At 46.6% G+C, this 22,147-nt stretch overlaps 1 protein-coding gene across 1 annotated transcript in view; it reads right to left on the minus strand.

Moving 5' to 3' along the window:
• Positions 1-22,147, minus strand: part of LOC126353876 (agrin-like) — a 342,153-nt gene that overhangs the window by 228,282 nt on the left and 91,724 nt on the right. The gene's annotated exons all lie outside the window — the stretch shown is intronic.

Here is a 22,147-nt window from a genome sequence, read left to right on the forward strand (position 1 = left end):
TCTGGCACAGGCGATTGCCGAGTCAGAGCGCCGTGACACCGACCGTGACGTTGCCCGCGCGCCCAGAAAGCGCAGGGCTGTGACGCATGACGATTCAGACACTCCCTCTCAGACATCTGAAGCAGCGACGCCGCGGAAGAAGGCATCCAGGGCCTCCCGCACCTCCACCACAGTGTCTGGGATGACTATCGCGGGCTCCTCCCGAAGCACCGCCTCGCAGAGATCGACGAAGACAACGCGGCGGCCCCCTCGTTCACCTGCCGCCTCCCGGCAGCCAGACGAGGATGGCTTTGTCGCCCCACCCAGGCGGCACACCGCCAGGGCTGCTGCGCTGCAGCAACCGACCCCGCTGCCGACCGCCAACACGTTTGCGGCCGCCAGCGTCGATGCGATGGAGAATGGCGCCGCGCCTCTGGCGCCGGCCCAAAAGAAGCCGCCGCCTATCGTCATCCAATAGGCCGGCGAGTACAAGCACAAACTGGACAGGGTGGCCACGTCCGCCACTGTCAAGAACGCTGGCCGTGACGTCTACAAGGCCACAGTGTCATCCAAAGAGGAGTACCGCGCGGTGAGGGACGCCATCTGCAAAGATGGCCTCCCGTGCTACACGCACCCCTCCGAGCTGCTCAAACTTCTGAAGGTGGTGTTCCGCCACCTTCCCCTCACGTTTGGTGCGGACTACCTTCGAGAGGAGGTAGAGGACATGGGGTTCGGCGTCCGGTCCACCGGACTGATGAAGTCTCCACGCACGCACCGCGACATGCCGCTGTACCTCGTTGACAACCTAGAAAACCGGAAGGTTTTCCAGGTGCACCCGGTGGGCCGGGTCAAGGTCGCGGTGGAACGTCTCCGGGCCAAAGGCAAGAGGGCCCAGTGCTTTTCCTGCCAGATGCTCGACCATGTCTCCTGCTACTGTTCCATGTTGCTCCGCTGCGTCACGTGCGCGGACAGCACGAGAGCAAGTCCTGCGGCCTTGCTAGGGAAGAAAAGCCGACGTGCTGCAACTGCGGCGGCGCGCACGTTGCTAGCTACAGAGGCTGTTCGGCCTTTAAAAGGGGCCGAAACCAACAGAGGGGAGGGGCTGCTCCTTCTCGTAAGGTGCACCCGTCCACCAGCTTTGCTGCCGCCACCAAGGGCGGACCATCAGCCTCCACCACCCGAAGTTCGGAACAGGTGGTGGGCGAGACACAGCAACCGACCGCGCCGTCCACGGCTTCGCCCGTGGGGTTGGCAACCCCCGCGCCCACGCAGAGCGCGCGGGTTGCCGCCAAGTGCAGGCGTCGCCGGCGCGCTTACCGGGCCACCACTGCGGCTGCACGACGGACTGCCGACGACACTCTGCCGCAGCAGAGGACGGCACCTCGTGCTGTGCCGCAACCGCGACCGGCTGCCGATGCTCCCCGGCAGTCGTCTACTACGGAGCGGCCGCAACCGGCCGCCCCAGTGGCGGAGGCCGCCCCACCGGCCGCCACCGCCCCCTCGGCCGCCGACGCAGCCGGGCTCCGATCGCTCTTGCGGTCGTTGAGCCAGCTGCTCGAGCAACTTCCGGTGCTCGTCACCGCGGTCACGTCGGCCCTTCAGGCCGGCGTTGCAACTCCACCGCGCCGTGGATAATCGCCATATCCGTGGCCTCACCGTTTGCGCTTTCAATGCAAACAGTTTGGTCCCCCAGCGAGGGGAATTCAGGGAGTTCTTGCGCGACGAGGCAATTGACATCTGCCTCGTATGCGAGACCTTCCTGAAGCCAGGAATACATGTCAAGGTGGCCAACTATCGGTGTTACCGCACCGACAGGTTGACCCACGGCGGCGGGACGACTATTTATATCAAGGCGTCCCTGAAACATCATGAAGTTCAGCTGCCACCCCTCGCTGCAATGGAGGCCACTGGGATGGCTGTCACCACGACGGCGGGGCTCATCACCTTCGTTGCGGCCTACAGGCCGCCAAGGGGACTGCTTCAGGAGGCTGACGTCGACGCACCAACCGCGCCAACTCCCGCCGCACGTCCTAGAGGCGATCACTAACAAGAATCGCCTCTTCCGGGAGTGGCAGCTCACACGGCTGCCAGAGACGAAGCGCCGCCTCAACAGGGCGCAGCGCGAGATTCGGGCCGCCGTCGACGAACATCGACATCGGGACTGGGCGGGCCTTGTGGCCACCATAACAACGACAGATGGTAGTGCTTGGCGGACCGCCAACCGTTTCCTTCGTCGTCGCCAGCGAGTCCCGCCTCTCCATACGGGTGCGAACATTGTCTGCGAGCCAGATGCGAAAGCCACCATCCTCGCGGACACGTTCGCGGAAAATTTTCAACCCGCTGATGGTGTGGTCGATCCCGACCACGTCCGTCTGGTTTTCCTCGCTGCACGGGAAGAAGACGACTCGATCGAGCAAATCACAGCTGAGGAAGTGGATCTGCAGCTCCGTCGACTCAACCCGAAGAAGGCGGGTGGCACGGATGGTGTCCCCAACTGCCTGTTGAGGATTCTACCGCCGGAGGTACACCAATCTCTGGCGGACATCTTTAACAGCATCCTCCGCTCTGGAACCTTCCCTTCCGCGTGGAAACGTGCGGGAGTGGTTGCCATCCCCAAGAGCGGCAAGGATCCACGCCAGGCAGCGAACTACCGGCCGGTCAGTCTGCTCCCGTCCCTCTCAAAAGTGTTTGAGAGGTTGTACGCGGAGCGGTTGCTGCGACATGTGACGGAACAGCAACTCATCCCCGAGGAGCAGTTTGGGTTCCGGAGCGGCCACTCTACCACGCAGCAGCTGTTGCGCCTCGTGGAGCACGCGATGCGAGCGCTGGAGACGCGGGAGTACCTGGGGGCGGTGCTTCTCGACGTCTCCGAGGCCTTCGACTGGCGTGTGGCACGACGGCCTCGTGTACAAACTTTCTGTGCACGGGGTACCGACGTCGCACGTGGTCCTGCTGCGCTCGTTTCTCTCGGGACGCACATTCCACGTCCGAGCAGATAGGGGCGCTTCCACCGACCGGCAGATTCGAGCGGGAGTGCCGCAGGGGTCGGTCCTCGGCCTCCTGCTGTACTCCCTGTACACCGCCGACGCCCCGCGGGTGGCACGCATGGAGTTGGCACTTTGTGCCGACGACACGGCGTTGTTAGCCTGCAGTATGAACGCGGCAGAGATGCGCCGCCGCCTCCAGCTCGGATGTGACGTCCTGGGCGCCTGGTCCACGGAATGGCGCTTAAAGTTCAACGCTGTGAAGAGTCAGGCTGTCGTCTTCAGCAGAAACAGGCTGCCGCCGGACCCACCGCCGGCTACGATCGTGGGTGGCCCCATCCCACGGTTGCGGACCGGCAAATACCTCGGGGTGACGTTGGACAGGCACCTGACGTGGCTGCCACACGTCCGAGACGTCAGAGGGCGGGCAGTGGGGCGCTTTCGTGCGCTTTACCCACTGTTCAAACCTTCATCGACCATCCCTCCACGCCACGGCCTCACCATGTATCTGTCCGTTGTCCGGCCGGTACTGGAATACGCGGCCGTGGTGTGGGGTAACGCGGCAGCGACGCACATTGCGACGCTCCAACGCGCGCAAAATAGGGCGCTGCGACTTGCGCTCCACAAGCCGCCTCGCTACCCGACGAGGCTGCTACACGAGGTAGCAGGCATCCCTTTCCTGCGGGATCGCTTCCGGCAAATCGCCAGAGTCTTCTACAGCAATGCAGAACACTCTGTCAGCCGCCTGATTCGTGGTCTGGGCCGCCAGGTCCACCACAGGCCAACGACACGTTGGCCCGACCTACTGCGAGAGTAGTCTTCTCTTGCAGCCCGATGTAGAAACAAAGGGCGTCACAATCAACGACACCCAGTGAGGACAGCTCAACACGTTAGGTCCCACTGCACCCCATAGAGGTCAGCGCAGGAACAGCAGCTTCGCTGCTTAAACTGCCCACACACCTGGCATATGTAGCCAAAGTTTTAGAGCGAGAGCGAGAGAGAGAATCAGATGCGCCAGAAGTCGCAGCATGTTGACGTTACCTGAAAAGGCGCTTTTAGTGAAGCTGTATTTTGAGAATGGGGAATGTGCTAGTTCAGCGTTACGCCATAGGAAGGGGATTCGAAAGGGTAAAGGTCCGTTGACAAATGCAGCTGTGGCGAGAATGATTTCGAAGTTCGAAGCCACGGGTTGTTTAGACGATAGACCCCGTAGTGGTCACCCGAGCACAAGGCGTAATGCTGCTGATACAGTTCAGGAAGAATTGGAGACTGTAGCGGGTTCGTCTATGAACGGGGAAGTCAGCGCTCGTGGAGTCTCACGTCGCACTGGCATTCCATACACTACTGTTTGGTTGGCACTGAGACGTATCTTCCGATGCTATCCGTACAAAATCCATTGACATCGTGAACTGTTACCTGGCGATTTCGTGAAGCGGAGGGCATTTGCGGTGTGGGCGTTGCAAAAGATGGTGGAAGATGACGATTGGTTGAGTAACGTGTTGTGGACCGATGAAGCTCATCACGCTACGAGGGTCTGTCAACTGCAGAATTTGGGCTGCTGAAAATCCTAGAACTGTCGTGGAAATTCCATTGCACGACGAGAAAGTCACGGTATGGGTTGGATTTACCACATCTACCGTTATCGGGCCTTTTTTCTTCGAGGAAATGTGTGATTCTCGTTTTGTAACTGCTACCGTGACAGGTGAGAGGTACGCCGATATATTACAGAATCGCATCATCCCCATCCCTTCTGATAAACACCTGCTGGAACGTGCGATGTTTATGCAGTATGGCGCTCCACCCCATATTGCTAGACGCGTGAAGATCTCTTGTGCGCGTCGTTTGGTGATGATCGTGTGCTCAGCCGCCACTTTCCACGTGCTTGGCCTCCCCGGTCCCCAGACCTCAGTCCGTGCGCTTATTGGCTCTGGGGTTACCTGAAGACGCAAGTGTATCGTGATCGACCGACATCTCTAGGGATGCTGAAAGACAACATCCGACGCCAATGACACACCATAACTCCGAACATGCTTTACAGTGCTGTTTACAACATTATTCCTCGATTACAGCGATTGTTGAGGAATGATGGTGGACATATTGAGCATTTCGTGTAATGTACATCATCTTTGCTTTGTCTTACTTTGTTATGCTAATTATTGCTATTCTGATCAGACGAAGAGCCGTCTGTCGGACATTTTTTGAACTTTTGTATTTTTTTTTGCTTCTAATCAAACCCCATGTTATTCCAAGCATGTGTGTCAATTTGTACCTCTCTATCTACATTATTCCGTGATTTATTCAGTTTTCAAATTTATACTGGCTTTTTGATGACCCGGTACTTTTACAAATAAATTCATAAGACATTGTCAGCATGACCAGGAAGGATTCAAGATTGACACTCATAGCACAACATGTTCCACAACACAACAAAATAATATTTTTTTTAGATGTGAAATTTCATCACGTTTTCACCTTCTATTGGTTGCATTTCTTGCTATAGGTACACTTTTCTTCATAACTAAGAGTCTTCGATGAATTTTGCACACCATACCAACCATACTTACAATTGTATGAAACTCTACAATTTATTTAAGTCATGAAAAAATGAATGAGCTGTTACATTTTAAACTTCATGTGTAGAAAAATCTCAAATTTTATGGTTAACTATATCAGTTTCTAGAATGAAATTTTCACTCTGCTGCTCATTGTTCGCTGATATGAAACTTTCCAGCAGTTTAAATCTGTGTGCCGGACCGAGAATCGAACTCAGGTCCTTTGCCTTTCACGAGCAAGTGCTCTACCAACTGAGCTATCCAAGCACGACTCATGGCCGCCCTCACAGCTTTACTTCCGCCAGTACCTCGTCTCCTACGTTCCAAACTTCACAGAAGCTCTCAGAGTTCGAGTCGCGGTCCGGCACACGGTTTTAACCTGACAGGAAGTTTCGTACCAGCGCAAACTCCGCTGCAGATTGAAAATTTCATTCTGAACACATCCTCCAGGCTGTGGCTAAGCAATGTCTCCGCAACAACCTTCCCTCCAGGAGTGCTTGGTCTGCAGGAGAGCTTCTGTGAGGCAGCCGGCACGGTAGCTCAGCGTGTTCAGTCAGAGGGCTCCTCGCCCTCTGTAATACAAAAACTGAGTAAAGGAATCAACGATCAACTTAAACGAATGTCTTGTGACGTCCGACCAGCCCCCCCCCCCCCCCCCCCCGCCCCTCCCAAAAAAAGAAAGAGAGGGTTAATTACCGTCTGTAATAAAGAAAACTGTGTTAATGGATCAACGACTAACTGACAAAAAAACGTTAGGTAGAGCACTTGCCCGCGAAGGGCAAAGGTCCCGAGTACGAGTTCCGGTGTGGCACAGTTTTAATCTACCAGGAAGTTCCATCTCAATTTTTACCACAGTTTTCAATACATTTGGAAAATTCTAGAGTTTTGCATAAAGGAGTTTGTGTTTAATAAACATACCAAATTTGAAAGTAATAGGACATTTATTTTAGATGTTACATGTACCTAAGTACAGAAATGTGTTTTGCGGAAAATGGGCGATAAAGTTTCTGCTTGTATTTGTCATTTTTTAAGAACTGTCTAGCACCATAAGCGGGTTCTTTTTCATTTTCTAAATCAGTTTTTTTTTCTTTTTACATTCCTATGATGCACTCTTCTTGATTTTATCACTTCTAAAAACGATTTACCTGCTTTCACTAGAACCTCTCTGTCTATCGCATACAAAGCTTCGATGCAGTTCACTCCGGGCTTAATTCTCATATTCTCTAAAACATACTTCCTGTTTTGCACATCATCATTAAAACATGAAACTGCATCATAAACACCACATAAATGGCGTTTGGCAATCTTTTCCATACACATTGGTTAAAACTTTCATTTCGGTTTTGGGTATCGCCATGAAAACATTTCTTCAATAAGTTTTCATTTGGAAGGTCCCTGAACATAGATTTGATGGCTTTCATTACAGTAGTTGGTAGAGAATTGCTGTGATGAGTTGGGGTGTTTGGGGGAAGAGACGAAACAGCGAGGTCGTCAGTCTCATCGGTTTAGGGAATGACGGGGAAGGAAGCCGGCCGTGCCCTTTCAAAGGAACCATCCCTGCATTTGCCTGAAGCGATTTAGGGAAATCACGGAAAACCTAAATCAGGATGGCCGGACGCGGGATTGAACCGTCGTCCTCCAGAATGCGAGTTCAGTGCGCTATCCACTGCGCCACCTCGCTCGGTTCCTGTGATGATCTTCTTCACCAACAGCAATTGACCTTTCGAAGCCACACAATGATTCTCTTCCTTCTGGGCACAAGTTGTGGTTAGGGTTATTGTCTGTGGACATTTTCTGGCAGTATAAGGCCCTGCTTGCTTCATATGTTTCAAGTCTCCTGTGTTCCTTCTTACTGCCAAGCGATAATATGTCTGTAGCTTATCAATTGCTGCATTCGTCAGTCGCCCTCTTCCTTTTATTCCCTTCCAATCAGATAATTTTAGTCCTGAAAAATCTTGTCTCTGCCTTCTAAGTCTAGTGCCAAGTCTTTTCTGTACATGTCCTAGACATTCGAACTTCTGCAAAACAGTCTCAGCTCCATACGGAGCACATTTTTGAACCTCAAGGAAAGCTTTACTATCACCATCATCTTGCTACACTTAAGACCAAGTAACATGCCTTATGATCTGTCAAATAAATATCTTATACATCAACCTATTCAGGAAGATGCGCACTGCCAAATAGGCATATTTTTGAAAAATCGAATTTTTTTTTAAATTTTTGACTTCCGGCCTTCCTAAGGCTGCCGCCACACTAGGCCAGCAGGCTAGTGCGGTCTAGTAGCTTGCAAAATTCCAATATACAGGGGTCGGGAAAAAATAAGAAAAGAGCGCGAGAAGCGTATGTAAGTGCACTGTTGCATTTGACCTCGAACGGCGCCTGTACAATGACCTCAATACTTTGCAAGTGTCAATTGAGGTCAGAATAGTGTTCTGTATATTTTATGTCGGAACTAAGTGAATTACGTCAGCAAACTGTTGGTCGTATGTTGGGTGCTTCTGTTACCGAGGTAACCGCAGTATTTGGTGCTTTAGGAGGTGCTGTATCGAATATTTATAACGAATGCAGGGAAAGCGGAAATACGTCATCCACTAAGTCACAATGCGGACGAAACTGTGAATTGAGTGAATGTGGCAGACGGTCATTAAAGAGAGTTGTGAGCAAAAATAAGAGTACGACAGCTGAAAAAGGCACTGCAGAAATGAATGTCGCTCTCGCGAACCGCGTCAGCGCCAAAACAACACGAAGGGAGCTCAAGAAGCAGGAAATCGCAGGGCGAGCTAGAATTCCATAACCACTCATCAGGGATGCCAATGCCTCTAACGGAGGAACGTTGTGCCGAAGCCATAAAACCTGGACTATGGAGCTATGGAATAAAGGCATTTGATATGACGTGTCTTGTTTCCCACAGTTTCCAACTACGTCCCAAGAGTGAAACAAGGTGGGGTTCGGTGATGTGGGCAGCCCTGTCGTAGTATTCCACGGACCCCATGGTTACCTTGCGAGGTTACGCTACTGATAAGTATTATGTGACCATTTTGGCGTATCGGTTTGTGGCGAGAAAAGCGCTGTATCATTTGAGAGATAGAGAGGCGAGCAGGTCTGCCGGGACTTACCACAGTTCAGTGCTACTAGCGCCATGTCACCACAGCGCACCTGTGCGTAGCACAGAAGTATTGCACCATAATTTAAGAACGAAATTAAAAGTTAAAGTTGCTTTTTCAAACTTTGTCAACATATGCTTCATTGTATTAATGTTTAAACTGTCAAATCTCAAATCGATCACATGAATGTCTTTCCCTAAATACAATGTTTTAAGAAAAAAATCAGTGGCGCTAAATAATAAGGCTAGGAAGCCAAAAATTGGTCATAATATGCAGATGTATGTCAGAATTAACTGGTACAAGTGTCAATGTGATTAAAGCAATATTTTTGTCAGAATCCATTTGTTTAAGAAAAATTGAAGGCGCTAAATATTAGACTTAGAAATATGAAAATTTGTATGAAGCTTCAGTTCAACATAAAAATAATAACTACGTGACCCCATTGGGCTATCTCTAATAGTTTTCGAGTAATTTACTGCAAACTAAATTTGGAACAAAATCGTCCTTATTTGTAGTAGATTAAGTATCTGTTATATTAATGCTAGAAAGTTCTGATTACAGCACCTGATGAAACCTATTAAATAATAGAGCTATAACAAGTGTCAAGGCCTAGATGTAAATAATAACAAAAAAGGTCTCTTAAAATTGTACTTCAGAGGTCACGTTCTACTGCCAGTTCCGTTCTAAAAGTTCTCGACGGCAAAGTTTAAATGCAGGTGAGCTAAAACTTTTTCTGTGATTTTAACCAACTTAACTACATTCAAGAATTACGAAGACTCTAAATTGATTCATAACCGTGTTATAAAATATTGTGTGTCCGAGGAGGCGGCCGTTTAGAGGTTACTACCGTCAGGATAGAGCGGATAACAGCAGATGTTCCATTGGCTGTCCGCTGCGCCCGTATATAAATAACGGCCTGAGAGGCAAGACTTCACTCACTTCGCACCCAGCTACCGTACGATCCGCGTTAGCCAAACGCCTGAGTATGAGGTGCATTCAATTTCTAAGGCCTCCGATTTTTTTCTCCGGACTGGAAAGAGATAGAAACATGCGCATTGTTTTAAAATGAGGCCGCGTTCATTGTCAATACGTCCCAGAGATGGCTGCGCCGTACGGCAGATGGAATTTTACCGCTAGCGGCGAGAATGAGAACTGTTTTAAATACTTAAAACGGCGACGAATTTTCTTACTTCGTTTTCTGAATTTGCGTCGTGTGAAACCAATTGAAATTCATCGACAGTTGAAGGAGACATGTGGTGATGGAGTTATAGATGTGTCGAAAGTGCGTTCGTGGGTGCGACAGTTTAATGAAGGCACAACATCGTGTGACAACAAACCGAAACAACCTCGGGCTCGCACAAGCCGGTCTGACGACATGAGCGAGAAAGTGGAGAGAATTGTTTTGGGGGATCGCCGAATGACTGTTGAACAGATCGCCTCCAGAGTGTGCATTTATGTGGGTTCTGTGCACACAATCCTGCATGACGACGTGAAAATTCGAAAAGTATCATCCAGGTTGGTACCACGAATGCTGACGGACGACCACATGGATGCCCGTGTGGCATGTTGCCAAGCAATGTTGACGCGCAACGACAGCATGAATGAAACTTTCTTTTCGTCGGTTGTGACAATGGATGAGACGTGGATGCCATTTTTCAATCCAGAAACAAAGCGCCAGTCAGCTCAGTGGAAGCACATAGATTCACCGCCACCAAAAATATTTCGGGTAACCGCCAGTGCTGAAAAAATGATGGTGTCCATGTTCTGGGACAGCGAGGGCGTAATCCTTACCCATTGCGTTCCAAAGGACACTACGCTAACAGGTGCATCCTACGAAAATGTTTTGAAGAACAAATTCCTTCCTGCACTGCAACAAAAATGTCCGGGAAGGGATGCGCGTGTGCTGTTTCACCAAAACAACGCACCCGCACATCGAGCTAACGTTACGCAACAGTTTCTTCGTGATAACAACTTTGAAGTGATTCCTCATGCTCCCTACTCACCTGACCTGGCTCCTAGTGACTTTTGGATTTTTCCAACAATGAAAGACACTCTCCGTGGCCGCACATTCACCAGCCGTGATGCTATTACCTCAGCGATTTTCCATTGGTCAAAACAGACTCCTAAAGAAGCCTTCGCCGCTGCCATGGAATCATGGCGTCAGCGTTGTGAAAAATGTGTACGTCTGCAGGGCGATTACGTCGAGAAGTAACACCAGTTTCATCGATTTCGGGTGAGTAGTTAATTAGAAAAAAAAATCGGAGGCCTTAGAACTTGAATGGACCGCGTACGCGCTGCCTCGGATGAGGTCACAGCAAGACCGCAACTGAAGTGATGTTTTCGGTACAAATGGGAAGTGAAATCGCGAGGACTGTACCCCACCTGGATCGCTTACATTTCGCGGAAGTAACTGTTAGCGTGCCACCCGTAATGTTAACAAATCCGCATGGCAACTTGTGATAGTTATTTTCCACTTTTGTGGCGAGCAATTATCTTGACCATCAGAAGTCAGGGCGAAAGACCATTTAATCGGAATTTACCTTAGAGGTCACCTCTGAACTGCTTATTGTGCTGTTTAGGATAGAGAGATTTATTAGTAGTATTAACAATGAACATTTCGATGTTGTGCGTGTGATAATTTCTCAATTATAACTGAAAATCTTCATTTATAATCGTAGTAAATAGAGAGTAGAAACATTCCTTTCAGTGGGCTGGACGAGAATGTGGAATTGCAGACTGAGAACTATGGTCAGTATCTTCTCCATCGCTTTCTGGCTGACCACAGAAATAATTCCCAGGCTCTCGTAAAAGACGGCGAACAATATTCTAATATTTCGTAATTCCTATTAATTATTATTAACCCGCCGCCCCACAAGTTCCATACCATCGTACAGTGTTTGTTTCGTAATGGTTATGCTGTGTTCCAAGACGACAGGGCCGCTGTTCGCATAGCTCACATCGCCCCGGACTGATTTTGTGAACACGAGCACGAACTGTCGCATCTTCCCTGGTCACCGCAGTCAGCAGAACTCAATATTGTTGAGCTATGTGGTCTACTTTACAGAGAAGGGCGTGTGATCGCTATATACTTCCATTACCGTAACGTGAAATTACCATTATTTTGTAGGAATAGCCCGCATCTCGTGGTCGTGCGGTAGCGTTCTCGCTTTCCGCGCCCGGGTTCCCGGGTTCGATTCCCGGCGGGGTCAGGGATTTTCTCTGTCTCGTGATGGCTGGGTGTTGTGTGTTGTCCTTAGGTTAGTTAGGTTTAAGTAGTTCTAAGTTCTAGGGGACTGATGACCATGGATGTTAAGTCCCATGGTGCTCAGAGCTATTTGAACCATTTGTAGGAATAACGGTATGAGATTCCATTGTAAACCATACAGGTCCTATATTTATCCACTACGAGACGATTGGAATGGGTTTTGAAAGTCATCAGTTTTCCTACGCCGTACCAGACTTAGTAATTTGTTGTGTTTTTGCCGTTTACATATTTATGTGCACTCGCCCCCCCCGCCCCCCACCTTGCTCCCGTAAGGAAACTAAAATTAAATTTTATTAAAGCATGGCAGTTTCTAGACTGCTCTACAAATTTTCCAACCTACAAAGGATGAAAACAATAATAAAAAATGAGAACTCTTGTCTTTTCCACAGGGGTTTGTACTACGGTACTGTCAATCCAGAGGCATACTGGTAGATTCCTTATTAGCAGGTTTGACAACATACGAGTATTATGGAGACGCTCTGTGAACACAAATGGGGACCTCTGCGACGTTTTTACGCGAAACACTATCGAGGAAATGTAGAGAAGCGGCATTTGTAGCTGACTGCAGAACGATTCTACTGTTTCCAACGAACATTTCGCGTAATGAGTGCAAAGACAAGATAAGAGAAGGTTCGTATGGAGCCATATAGTCATTTCCTCCTCCATTTCCTTGCGAGTGCAAGAGGAAATGTAATTACTATTAGTGGCAAAATATACCGCCCGCCATGCATCATATGGTGGCTTGCAGCCGAATATGTGCGTAGATGTGGATGTGGATGTAGAAAACAGGTCCAATGAGACGGGCAGTATTCGTCTACCTCTCTGTTGCAAGCGTGGGACTCATCTTGCAGCATGCCCCGGTGTGTGAGACTGTCAAACTTACCAGAGTAATGGACCTACCCGTCACACTCGCCTTAAGACTGCATGTTAACTCCTAATAATGCAACGGAGCGCTATCTTCAAATGCCCTAACGTAGAATATAAGGTGGGAAATTGCGATGATCCTACTATATGTATTTACTCAATCAAGAGAATATATAATTGGTTTGAAGGGAACTACGTGCACCTTCAAATAAAAAAGAAAATGACACATAAACCACTTATTTATTATATTAACCAGTTACCAAATATTCGTACCAACATTCTACGAAAAAACAACGTTAGCTGTTGACGACAACTAACAAGATGGGAAAGCGGAGGGATGGCTACCGCGTACTATTTGCACATTAAATCATTACTCCACTACAATCCAACGATTAAGTTAGAAACCCCAGTGGTCGATTGAATACGACATCAAACGATGCTAAGGCTTGAATCGGGTTTACCAGAGTTGTGGCAACGGTACACTTCCTACCTAAACATTAACCACCGCTTTGTATACTCTCACCAATCTGCTGTGGCGGGAAGTCGGAGGACCGTGGTCGTAGTAGAGAATCAGAATCTCGCTCGCCAGGACTCTGATACCTCCAAGCGCCACCATGTCTGGAACCAGCGATCTATCTCGATACACAATCAAACCAAGATTGCCCGGTTTTCTTCCACCAACTCCCAGCTCCGCAAGTTGCATCAATCTGGCTGCAAACGACAATCAGGAAAAACGTTACTGTTTTCCACCAAAGCGTTTCAACGCCACGTTTTACAAATTCCCACCACAAAATACCGTCAATTAAGGGCCAATCAGAGCTCATCTTCCTCTCTAGTTTGTCCTAGAAATTCCCGTCTGATGTCAGCCGGCGATGGGCGAATCAGAGCGTTGTTTAACACTTCTGAGTTTCCCAAGGTCTCTGTTCCCACGGTGGTTTGCCCCGAAGTTCCAAGACTTGTACATATCCGCCATAAGTTGTGGAATCCCAGCAAGCATTTGGAACTATTGTCCTCGACTATTAGATGAGGCGAGTCGTGCCACAGGCCGCTAACCACGACTTAAAGAGAAGGATCGGTAGGTTCCGTAACATTCGGTGGCCACTGGCGCATTCAGAGCAGTGTGCGAGCTGTGCATTTCTCACGTATTCACAGACTGGAACTATTAGCGCCTTTACCGATGACACTGAAATTTTTACAAAATTCATTGAAGTAACGGGAGTTAACTAAGTGTCCTGCCTATCACCAGTTGTGACAAGAGGCAGATTAATTTTGTATAAATGGAAGGAGGCAAGCCAGACGGCTTGTAACCTTCCAATCTGACTCGTTAGATATTTACAAATTTTTTAATGTAAGAAAGACGAGTTGATTTTGTACTGATTAATTCCGTGGCGGAAAGAAAGCATCTTCTCTGAAATAACCTGCTGGATTAATGCTGTGTGCCGGACTGGGACTCGAACCCGATTCCCTGTACAGTACCTGATAAAAAGTATCTGCGCAGAGCTATGTAATGCATAGCTGACCGCTAGATGTCAAGAGGGGCGGGCCCGCTAGTATTAATGGAGACGGGGAATATCGTGTTGTGGGTCGGCAGCAAAATTCCGTGACTGCGAATATGAACTTGTCACTGGATGTCACTTCAGAGAAACAAATCCACGAAGAACATTTCATCCCTTCTAAAGCCAGCCACGTCGACTGTTTGTGATGTGACTGTGAGACGGAAACACCAAGGAACAAACCCCAACTAAATCAAGACCAAGCTGACCTCACTCACTGCAGCCAGTACAGGACCGTGGAGCATTGCGGACAGTGGGTGCAAAAAAATCACATGAGATCAGCGGAAGAAATCACTCGGGAGTTCCAAAGTGGGGGTCAATGGTCGAGCACCTCCTTAGAAGCCACATATTACTGTAGTCAATGGTAAGCAGCGCTTGAGGTGGTGAAAAGAGCGGCGTCAAAGAACAGTAGATGACTAGAAACTAGTGTTTTGGGGTGATGAATCACGCTATACGCCGTGGCAGTCCTAAGAAAGGGTCTGGAGAAAATTACTTGCCACCACATGTAGTGCCAACAGTGAAGCAAGGACTTGACATTATGGTATGGGGTTGTTTTTGGTGATGAAGGTATGGTCCACTTACTACGCTAAATGCTGGAGGATATGAACACATTTTACAGCATTGTGTTCTGTACAGAGTAGAGGAAGAGGTCGGAGACGATGTTTGTGTTAGCGTGACAGTGAACCCTGTCATAAAGCTGCATCTGTGAGGCAATGGTTTGTGGACAACGAAATTTCTAAAATGGTGCGGCATGCCCCGAGTCCTGGCCTCAGCGTAGTGAAGCAGCTCTGGAATGAGATGGAACGTCGACTTCGCTACAGACCCCATCGTCCAACATCAATACCTTCTCTGAATTAATGTCGTTCCTACGCAGACATTCAGACACCCCATTGAAAGTGTCCGCTATAAAGACGTGCGGTGGACAAACCTCATACTAATTGCCAGTAATAGTTGTCCGGATACTTTTGATAAGGCAGTGTATTTGGCGGCCAGAGTTCTTACTGACTGAGGAACACAGGCATATCTCACGTACTGCCCTCAGACAGCACTTCCGTCACTATCTCTCTCCCAATTTTCAAGTGCCTCAGAAGCATTGCAAGATATCTTGTTGCAATAGCACCCCTAGAAGAAAGATACTCGGCAGAAATGTCGATAACTTTTTTTCCTACATTCACACTAAATCTATACTTTGCAAATCACCTTACAGTATGTGTGGTGGTACTATCTCTCTCCCCCCCCCCCCCCTTTCCTTTTCCGTGTTTCATTAGCGAATGACGAGTGGGGTGAATTACTGACATTAAACCTCCGTTTCAATTCTGTTTCCTCTGATTTCCTTGATGTGGTCATTTTGTGAAATGTATGTGAGATGAAGTAATATGTTTTGCTACTCTTCCTGGGGTGTACTACCTCACAGTAAATCTCTCCGTTAAGCACAACGCCTCTCTAATAGCGTCTACCTTTGTGACGACCTCGTGCCAACTCGGAGATCCTGTGACGACTGGTAACTCTGTAAGGTCGCAGGATAGCATCTAAGAAGTTTACAGACTAGCAGAAAAGTACTGACAAAACGTAACTGATGATGAGTCTTGTGTCGTGCCTGGCTAGCTGGAACATTGGTCGCCGTTTCAACTAATGGTCCGGCACACTGGCAGAAAGATTCAAAAGACCTCATACTCCATTGTAGAGTGAAAGATTCATTCTGGAAACCATCTCTACTATTACAGAGCAGTCAGAAATGATAGCAACAGGTACTGTTGGTTTGAAATTTGTACGTACTACTTTGCTGTCAGGCAAGTAGCATTGCCGCGCTGAGTGGCCGCGCGGTTTGTGGCGCCATGTCGCGGATTGCGCGACCCCTCCTGCCGGAGGTTCGAGTCCTCCCTCGCTCATGGGTGTGTGCGTTGTCCTTAGCGTAAGTTAATTTAAGTATAGCCTAGGGACCGATGACCACAGCAGTTTGGTCCCTTAGGAATTTACACACACTTGAAAATTTTTTATTTCTTTTTTTTCAATTAACATTCAGACAAGCGCGAATCATTTCCATATTCACACTTTTAGTAGTACCTGAAATTGGCCAATAACACAAGAAAAGATTCTTGATATTCGATGTGATTCCTTCCTGGCGTATTTCTAGCTTATAGAATTTTCGGGCGTCCACCGGGAATACGTCGTAAGTTTTCCGCTATGTTTTGGCAGAGTGGTTGTCATCTTCAGATGGTTCCTGATGGCTACTGTTATGCTCGGGTCGGCGTCATCCTGCCGCCGAGAGTAATGGTGGTGGTGGTGGTGGTAGGGGTGGCGTCACCCGACAGCGAACTGTGGTTTCCGTTTTTTGCAATATCGCCGTTACCAGCAGACCTTACAGTACCGGTACGCTTTTCTTTATCTCGCCTCAGTGGAGGGTTCCATGCCTGTCTCATTTGTACGTACAGTTGTAAACAGCCGCGCGGGATTAGCCGAGCGGTCTAGGGCGCTGCAGTCATGGGCTGTGAGGCTGCTCCCGGCGGAGGTACGAGTCCTCCCTCGGGTATGGGTGTGGGGTGTGTGCGTGTTTGTCCTTAGGATAATTTAGGTTATTAGAATGTAGGCTTAGGGACTGATGACCTTAGCAGTTAAGTCCCATAAGATTTCACACACATTTGAACATCTGAATAGTTGTAAACAGTTTGGACTCTGTTTTCAATGGCCTCTGTAATCACACCATCCCATAAGGAGGAAGGCTGTCTAAGTATCTTGGCTTTGTTGTAATCTACAATATGGCCGACCATGGTACAAAAACTGACCTACTGTCGAGTCAGGCATGGAACCCTGCAGTGAGGCGAGGGAAAGGTGTGCCTGTAAACTCTCTCCCTCCCCCGCCCCCTCCTCCATTGACGATGGCGCGGAGCTCGTAGACCGCAGCCTGGAGCCGTCGACGTCACCCTACTGCCACCACCACCACCACCACCCACAACAGAAAATGCAGAAATAGCACCAGGAACGGGGAGATGGAGGGAGTAGCGGAAAATGTATTTAAGACGCCCAGCTTTTTGAAAGAAATATGAATTAAAAAAGGAAATATATTGTAGCTGTACACCAAAAGGCTGAAAAGGGTATTGCAAGCCCTCAAGCAGTCTGCCTGTCCCCCTCAGTGAAGGGAATAAAAAGTGCAAAAACAGTCTAATCCGGCGCTCTTAGTTCCAAGGAGAGCAGTGGTGAAGGGCAATTTTTTTTGAGATCTCACGTAGCAGCTGGCCCTGCCCATAGCTGGCTACACCCTTTTATTTGATGTATGAAGTGTAATCGACTTTGGCTTGTCATTTTCCCTTTAACGATACAACTGACACATTTGCCAATAGGCACGGAAAGCTATTTTATATGCTTAATGAGACCACAAGCATATAGCTGTGTCGCATTTATTCACAACAGTCTACAGTAGTGTTTTGTAGATTACAATACAAAATAATCTAACATGGATAACATGGAAAACATAGTATCGAATGTAGTGTAAGCCATCTTATCTTAAGGCATTTCTAATATGTGATTTGTCTGAAATGCTCGCAGTGTTTACGTAGTATGTAATAAAACAGAGCTTCTTTTGTTGGAATTATTGTTTCACAACTCATTTGTGGGTCTTCCAAAAAACATTTAGCACGTATGTGGGCAACTTTTTGTTGCCAAGATGAAATTTACTATAGGGTCCGTTCTGGCTAAGGTTAAAGTAATAAAATGTACCGCAACCATATCACTGCCAATTTGTCCACTGAAGCCCGTGTTACTTTTTGTTTTGAGTTAGTCTACTACATACAAGAATTCCACGAAATCAATTTGAAGCATAACTAGGGTTCCCATTTATCTCGATTTTTCCGAGACAGTTCCCGAATTTTAACAAAATTCCTAGGGTCCCTAAACCATCTCTGGGGACAACAAAGTGTACCGGAGTTTCGTCTTACATAGCGTGACTTTTTTCTTTCTAAACTAATTACCTACCCTGATGCAATACATTTTTCGCCTCAAGTTTTGGAAAGCTGGCATTACGGTCCGTTCTCACTAAGAAAGTAAACTATTTTTGTGGTCAAGTTCGACGTACACTTCAGTTCTTTTGGAAACCCGGCGCCCGTATTCTGACTTCGGTGTGTTGTACTGTTCTAAGGTGTGGCTCAGTTTATTTACTTGTTTTACTTGTTCAGGACATGACACAGATGATACAGCATTATTGACATACAGAGACGAATTACATACAAAGTATAAATTGTAGAGAAAATTCAATAAAATAAAGACTGAAAGTAATAACAATAAAAATACGACGACTAATACGTACAACAAGAATTTATGCAATACAGCCAGGAAGATAAAAAAAAAGTGTGGTAATGTGCCAGATTACAAATCGAAAGGTCTTGTGTCCGCAGCTCGTGGTCGTGCGGTAGTGTTCTCGCTTCCCGCGCCAGGGTTCCCGGGTTCGATTCTCGGCGGGGTCAGGGATTTTCTCTGTCTCGTGATGACTGGGTGTTGTGTGATGTCCTTAGGTTAGTTAGGTTTAAGTAGTTCTAAGTTATAGTGGACTGATGACCATAGCTGTTAAGTCCCATAGTGCTCAGAGCCATTTGAACCATTTGAAAGGTGTTGTGTTCGGTCGCCGGTCAATTTTCTTTCACGTGTGGTAATGCTTGTCCAAGTAAAAAATGCAGAGTTGCACAGTAGTTCGGAACCCACGTTAAATACTAGGTCCCCTCATAACTGGCTGGATGAGTCAGTTCAAAGATCGGAGGAAGGCAACAGCATGCCACCTCCAGCTCTCAAAGATAAAAAATTGATGACTAATAATCTGTGAAGATAGTTTCAGACATGTACAAGCAATTTTGGATCAAGAAGCCACATTTGCGTCCCACACAGTGATGCATAACAAAAGATTATGACTGCATCACTGACGGAATTAAATCATTGTCCAACAAGAAATTCTTGTGCTCGCAGACGAAAAACAAATCAGTTCGACGAACATGATTGTGCCGATTGCTATGGAACAAATAATGAAGGAAATGAAAGAAGCGCAGTTTATTTCAATGGTGATAGAATCTTCTAGCCACACGGACTTCAGTCTGGTTCCTTTACTGATTAGGTTTTGAAATTCACGTAGTAGTTGTAGTCGTAGTTAGTGAATTTTAGTGCTGAAGTGCAGAGAATCTGAGGAGAACATTGTAGGAATTTCAGCTGACAGCAAAAATTCCTATTGTAGAGTAAATAAAAAGAAAGGCAAAAAATCTTATTCTTAACGAAAACAGTGAAAGCAATTTAGTAAGAGTAGGATGTTCTGATCATACAGCTAACAGTGCTGGCCAAAGTGGCCCAGACAGCTTACCCAGTGATATACAGATTATAATTTGTAAAATCTATCAACATTTCCATATTTATGTTGCACGTGTACAAAACTGAAATCACTCTGTGAGTTTGCTGAAGTAGAATTCAAGAAACTTTTAGGTCAAAGTAAAACTAAATTTGTTATCATTTTTATCAACTGTGATGTTTTACAAGCATTAAAATCCTACCCACAGTCCCTTGGAAAGTGTCCTATTATCCTAAAGAACTTTCTCAAAAATTTACTCTCCTTCATCGTACTTAATTTCCATTCAAGCTAATTAAGTATTTTTTCTATCGTTTTCTGTGTACTAAAAGAGAAAATGTAACCAGAAGTTGCATACAAAAGAAAATGTAACTCAAAAAATTTGAAGCTAGAAAATCCCAAAGATTTATTCGACATCTACAGTAAAACAGCCATTACATGATTTGGAAAGTGAGGGATTAGTGATACTTGATCACCACGGATTTCTGGGATAACTGCTTTGGATATATTAACGAATGATGGAAACCATTTCTGGAATTTCTTCATCCAATGGAGCGGATCGCCCTTAATGAAACAATGAGCTGCACTAATGCTCAAGAATTCTATAGTTTTGTACAATCTAGTGCTACGAATTGTTTGACGAGTACTGTTGTGTAAATAAATAGTGTGAAAGTAAATTGCTGGACTGGAATATGAAATCAAATATGTCAATGAAAAGTAATAGCAAACTTTCAGTCACTTTCACACTGAGCGAGTGTGTCTAAAACATATTAAAATTTGGCTGAATTTTCGCTTGATATTTCAGGTTCTAATGCGTCAATCGAAATTGTGTGCTCAGTAATTAAAATGTTGCGGACAAGTGAAATAATAATATTCAGATTATAAACAAAAGCTATGACAATGATAAAAACCACCTTTGTTAGCTTCCCTTGCGTAGGTTTCTACAATCTGATAGTGAATGAAATAAATTTCTGGAGCAAACACACCACCGAAAAGTGTTACTCAAATATTAGTAAGTCTGTACCACCTTCTTCAATGCAAAATGTGTGAAATTTGAGTTTAGATTTGCGTCGAAAATGTATATACAAGAGTGCTGTTAACCTCTCATCACTAACATGGTTGATTATGTGAAAATAAATTAAGCCAATTTCTACCCTGTCCCGATTTTTACTCATTCGTCTTGAATTTATGTGTGTTATTTTGAAAATCCCTCAATTCTGCTAAAAACAATATGGGAAACCTAGACATGACAGATGATAATGGCTGACTGGCGTGAGCAGTAACGCAAAATGGATTTCACCGCAAGCTTGTATCCTGCCAGGACAAACAAACAGGCGCTTCACGCGATGCCGCTGACGGACAATGTGGGTGACCGCTTTCGTCTGTCCAGCGGACATTTCAAAACATTGTACGAACGTTAACAATGGATGACAGCGCTCCAATAGCGTAGGCTTTTGAATGTGGCGGCCGGTGTGCGTTCATAGCTACCGCGAGGAAGAACACACGAATTGCGTGTGTGATGTGGAATTATCTCAATGACGAAAGCTTTCAGGTGCATCAGAATTCAGGAAGCGTCGAGGTAATTTATACTATTTTGTACTTGTATGTTGTATCTCTGCTTTTCGGAAAAGATTCGTTGGACGTGATTCCACTATTACCATCACACAGCGAGTTGGGGTATTGGTAGAGCACTGGACAGTCATCCAGATTTAAGTTTTTTGTGGTTTCCCCAAAATCGACTAAAGCTAATTCCGGTATTAGCTGTTTGTAAAGAGCACGGTCTATTTCTTTCCATAATTCGAGGTTCTGCTCTGTCTCTAATTATCTCGGCATAGATGGGAAATAAAACTGTACTCTTTTTGAGTTCCTTTCTATCTCCTAAAGCTAAGGAGCTTGCTTTTAATATTCCAGTTTACTGTATTTCTAATTAAGTGTTAGAATTCAGTAACTGTTGTTCGTTTGTAGCGTGAACCAAATTTTTTAAGAACAACAGAAGGTGTGACTGTTTCGAATAAATAAGAAAAAACGCCGAGGCCTTCCGAGGTAGTAATTTTCTCAGTCGTAAAAATGAGGGTTAAAACATTTTTGCCAAAGCCTGGCGGGCACCTCGTAGACAGCTGGTTGATATTGTATGAAGACGACGGTGGAAGGCGAGAAACATTTATTCTCGAAGATTCGGCGTTTGAACTTTGTAGACACTGACGACAGGGCAGATGCAGGCGCAAAATACGTATCTTGTGAACGCGTACTACTGGCCACTACTTTTTATACACTTGTCACACTTGATCTCTTTGCACTTGACCTATGCCTTACAAGGGCCAGTTTATATTTTAGATTCGGGAGATCGAAGTGTGAGTTTATGTTTGAAGTAATCGTAGAATATTGCAAACTTTTGTCGGAAATGTTACCCTCAGTAGTTCTACTGTTTTTTGTAGCCTCTCCATACATCAGTCTTAGGAACCACCTCCACTACACTACCTTAATAACAAATCACAATCGTAAGAAAGCAACAAAAGATGCAATATGTGA

Source organism: Schistocerca gregaria, chromosome 3 (assembly GCF_023897955.1).
Source record: "Schistocerca gregaria isolate iqSchGreg1 chromosome 3, iqSchGreg1.2, whole genome shotgun sequence".
NCBI classification, from domain to species: Eukaryota; Metazoa; Arthropoda; class Insecta; order Orthoptera; family Acrididae; genus Schistocerca; species Schistocerca gregaria.